Source organism: Miniopterus schreibersii, assembly GCF_964146895.1.
Source record: "Miniopterus schreibersii genome assembly, chromosome: 8".
NCBI lineage: Eukaryota > Metazoa > Chordata > Mammalia > Chiroptera > Miniopteridae > Miniopterus > Miniopterus schreibersii.
This window is the reverse complement of record NC_138109.1, coordinates 60,935,223-60,940,213: the sequence shown is the minus strand read 5'-3', so window position 1 is coordinate 60,940,213 and position 4,991 is coordinate 60,935,223. Positions and strand designations below refer to the sequence as shown.

The window sequence follows — 4,991 nt, the reverse complement described above, 5'->3', positions numbered from 1 at the left end:
GAGCATCACCCCAAAATGCGAAGGTTGCAGGTTCATTCCCCAGTCAAGGCACATAAAAAAATCAGCCAACGAATGCATAAATACATGGAACAAGAAGTCAATGTTTCTCTTCCTCCCCTGTCTCTCTAAAATCAATCAATAAATAAAAAATGTTTTTAAATGCTATGGGATTGAGGACATGGAGAGTTCTTTTTGATGTAGGCTAGTAGAGCTTCAGTTTGGGATGATGAAAAAGCTCTGAAGATGGAGAGATGGTTGCACAACAATGTGAATGTACTTAACTCCCCTGAACTGTACATTTAAACATGGTTAACATGGTACATTTTAGCCCTGGCCAGTGTGGCTCACTTGGTTGGGTGTCATTCGTGCAGCAAAAGATTGCCTGGGTTATGGGTTCCATCCCATATAGGGGGTGTGCAGGGGGCAGTTGATGGATGTTTCACTCTCACATCAATATTTCTCTCTCTCCCTCTCCTTTCCTCTCTCTAAAACTCAATAAAAGTATTTTTAATAAATAAATAATTAATTAATTAAATAAAATGGTACATTTTATGCTATGTCTGTTTTACCATAATCAAAAGTGCTTTGAGAATAAAGATGACAGCAGACTGAGTGGAAGCTACACTCTTCTGGGACCACACTGGAATTACAAATAAAATAGAGAAAAAACATCCTGAATAATCAACTGCAACTGAAGATGAGCTGGAAAGAACCCTCAAATCAAGGAGGAAAAGTGGAGACCACACAGAGACTGATAGGAAATGCAGAGGCTGAGAGGGGTGACTGGGCTCCACAAGCAGCAGCTGAAGGTCCAGAAGGATATCTCAGCTGTGGGGTGTTCCCACTGAGGACTCTGGGTCCTAAACCCCAGGCTGTGCTTCCCAGCCAAGAGCACCAGAACTGAAAAGGGTGCCCACATAATATCTGGCTGTGAAAAATAGCTGGAGTTCTGTCTGCCAGGGAGAGACAGCTCTTAAAGAGCCAACCCACAAAGATTAGTGTGCAACCATTCAATTTGGGCTCCAGCAGAGGGAGGGCAGAGTGGACTGGAGCTATGTGAAGAAAATCTAAGGTTATGGCTCTAGAGATAGAGCTCAGAGGGCACCCCTCTGGATTCCTGTGCCCAGTCATTCCTCCATACTACAGAGGCAAACATTTACCTTCCAAGCAGCTTTTGCCTGAGGGGGAAGCCATTGCCTCACCCTGCTGGAAAACCTCTCACCTTACCCCGTGGAGTTTCTATAGCCTGAGGCTCATTAAGAGAATCAGATTAATCAGCCTACAGGCAGAGGCAGACTTCAGAGTGCTTTGAGTCTTTGCCTGATCTGCTTCTGGACCTGGGCCTTGCAAAAACAGACTCTGGTGTGCATCTTGGTCCTGTCCAAACCCACCCAGCCCCAACAGAAGGGACCTCAAGCCGTGGGTTGTTGATAGCTCCAAACAGGGTACTCAAGGCCAGTCACAAACAGCATGTGAGTTTGACCTGCACCAGAGACCATCCAAAAAGACTGAAGGTCCTAGCAGTTCTACCTAATACATAGAAACAAACCCAAGTAGGCAGCCAAAATAGGGAGACAAAACACAAGCCTCGAATGAAAGAACAAGAGAAGTCTCCAGAAAAAGAGCTAATTGAAATGGAGATGAACAATCTATCTGATATAGAATTCATAATACTGAATGTATGGATGCTCAACAGTGTAAAAAAAGATATAAAAAACTATGAAAAACTATGAAAAATGACCAGTCATAAATGAAGAATGACAGAGCAGAAATAAAGAATACATTGGAAGGAATAAACAGCAGATTAGAGGAAACTGAGGATCAGATCAGCAAATTAGAAGACAGGGTAGAAAAAAATCACTCAATTAGAGATCCAAAAAGAAAAAACAATTAAAAAACAGGAGGATGGTCTAAGGGAGCTATGGGACAACATGAAATGTAACAATATTCATATCATAGGAGTGCCAAAGGAGGTCAAAAGTAAACAAGGTTTAGAGAACCTGCTTGAAGAAATAATGGCAGAAAAATTCCCTAACCTGGTCAAGGAAAAAGTCATACAAGTTCAGGAGGCATAGAGAGTCCCAAGCAAGAAGAATCCTAAAAAGGCCTGTGCCCAGACACATCATAATTAAAACGCCAAAAATTCAAGACAAAGAGAGACTATTAAAGGCAGCAAGAGAAAAGCAAACTGTTACCTACAAAGTAGGTCCCATAGGGTGTCAGCTGACTTCTCATCAGAAACTCTACAGGCCAGAAGGGAATGGCATGAAGTGTTCAAAGTAGTGCAAAACAAGGATCTGAAACCAGGACCACTCTCTCCAGCAAGGCTATCATTCAAAATAGATGATGAAATAAAGAGCTTCCTTGACAAAAATAGGCTAAAGGAGTTTATCACCACCAAACCAGCATTGCAGGAAATGTTAAAGGGATTGCTGTAACAATAATAAGAAGAAATAGAGAGAGAAGCACAGGCATAAAGAATTAAAATGGCAATAAATAAGGACCTATCAATAATAACCTTAAAAACTTTAAGGGAGAGATCAACAGCAATACAGTCATAGTCGTGGACTTGAACATCCCACTGACTTCATTGGGTAGATCTTCAAGACAAAAAGTCAACACAGAAACAGTGACTAAATGGCACACTAGATCAGATGGATTTAATTGATATTTACAGAACATTTCACCCCAAAGCTGCAGAATATACATTCCTCTCAAGTGCATATGGGTCATTCTCAAAGACAGACCACATGTTAGGACACAAAAACAGTCTACAAGTTCAAGAAGAGTGAAATCATATCAAGCATCTCAGATCACAAGGGCATGAAGTTAGACGTCTGTTACAGTAAAAACACTCAAAAACATTCAAACACATGGAGGCTAAATAGCATGTTATTAAACAATGAACGGGTTACCAAGAAGATCAAAAAAGAAATAAAAAACTTCCTGGAAACAAATGAAAATGAACACACCACAACCCAAAATCTATGGGACACAGTGAAAGCAGTCCTAAGAGGGAAGCTGACAGCACTACAGGCCTACCTCAAAAAGCAAGAAAATTTTTTAGTAAACCTATCTAACCCTACACCTTAAAGAATTAGAAAGCTCCCCTGTGAAGTCATCTGGACCAGGGCTTTTGATTGCTGGGAGTTTCTTTAATTACTGCTTTGATTTCATCAGTTGTTATTGGCCTGTTCAGATTTTCTGATTCTTCTTGATTCAGTTTTACATGATCTCACTCATATGTGGAATCTCATAAACAAAATAGACTGAGAACAAAATAGATCCAGAGACAAAGAAGCATGGAACAGACTGAGGAATCACAGTGGGAAGGTGAGGGTTGGGGAGTGAGTGGGGAGAGATTAACCAAAGAATTTATATGCATATGGGCATAACCCATGGACACAGACAACAGTGTAGTGAAGGCCTGTGGGGGTGGTGGGGCGGATGCGGGGTGGAGGGGATCAATGGGGAAAAAAGGGGATATCTGTAATTCTTTCAACAATAAATATAAATTTAAATCAATCAATCAATCAATAAAATAAAATAAAAGCTTTAGGATGCCCATAATAACAGTATATTTTCTAAATTCTTTGGGGTCATAATCGGGATTACAAATACATTTTGGGTTTTTAAGCTTTATCAAGGATGGCTATTTTATGGGATGGTTGGCAGCTTATGACATGACAGCTCAAAAAGATTGAAATGGGAGCTTTTATAAAATTGACTGTTTGGCACCTGTTACTACTGCAAATCAACATGAGTGTGGATTCGGCTTGTCCCCAAAGCCTGCCCTGCCACAAAGCATCCGATTCTAGGGAACCTTCACCAGTGTCTAAGATTTATGAGACTGAAGAAAACTATGCATCCTTGCAAATGTCATCTGCTGACACACTCCACATGGAGACTGCCTCTTTTCTTCCTTCCTCCATGGATCTGCTTATTCAGAACAGCCCTGATTCTTCCACCAGTCCCAGTGTAATACTACCCACTTCTGTAGAGAACAGGACAGTGAAGGAGGAGAAGAGAGTCCAGGTCAAGACACAGAAGATCAGAACTGTCTTCTCACAGACCCAGCTGTATGTGCTCAATGAGAGATTTCAGAGACAGAAATTTCTCAGCCTCCAGCAGATGCAAGAGCTTTCCAACACCCTGAACCTTAGCTACAAACAGATTAATACCTGATTCCAGAACCAGAGAACAAAATGTAAGAGGTGGCAGAAATACAACTGGCCAAAGAATAGCAACCTTGTGACTCAGACCAGCTCAACAGCTACAGAGTACCTGGGCCTCTCTTCCTGTCACCAGGAATGCCTGGTGAACATGTCTGGAAACGGTTTAAGGTGGAAGAACTAGACCTGCAGTAACCTAATGTGGAGCATCCATTCCTGAAACATCCCATCTTGGAACTACCATTCCTAGAAGAGTCAGACCTGGTGGCCGACACCTAGAATAACATGCTTGGAACAACCAGGCCTGGAACAACCAGTTCTACAGTTATGGAGAGGAATCCCTGCAGCCCCAGACCCAGTTCCAGCCAAACCCTGTCAGTAATTTGGAGGCCACCTTGGAAACAGCTGGGGAAAGCTACGATGCAATACTACAGACCCCTAAGTATTCTAGTACCCAACAAACCATGGATTTATTCCCAGATTGCTCCATGAACATAGGGCCTGACTCCATGATTTTTCTATGTGTCTCTGCCTTGATATGTTGCTCCTTGTGCCTAGTGTGCCAACTTGGAGGGGGTGGGGGTGGGGTATGACTGGAGTCTAATCGAAGAGATTTCTGTAGCCTTGCTGCTATAGACAATGATAAAAGATGTCTCTGGCTATAGATAATTAGATATAATACTATTTTGGATAACTCTGTGATCTAGAACCTTAACCTCAAGAACAGAAAGTAAAAGTAAAAGATGTGTGATAGAGGGTTATTTGTATTTTCTGGGATTGGGAGGCTTGTTGAAAACCTCGCTTCAGGTGAACGGTTGA

At 41.8% G+C, this 4,991-nt stretch overlaps 1 pseudogene across 1 annotated transcript; it reads left to right on the top strand.

Annotated features, from left to right (window-relative positions):
• Nucleotides 1-3,759: 3,759 nt before the first annotated feature.
• Nucleotides 3,760-4,765, top strand: LOC308560961 (homeobox protein NANOG pseudogene; annotated as a pseudogene). The gene has a single exon. The product of its transcript is annotated as a homeobox protein NANOG pseudogene (transcript).
• The last annotated feature ends 226 nt before the right edge of the window (nucleotides 4,766-4,991 follow it).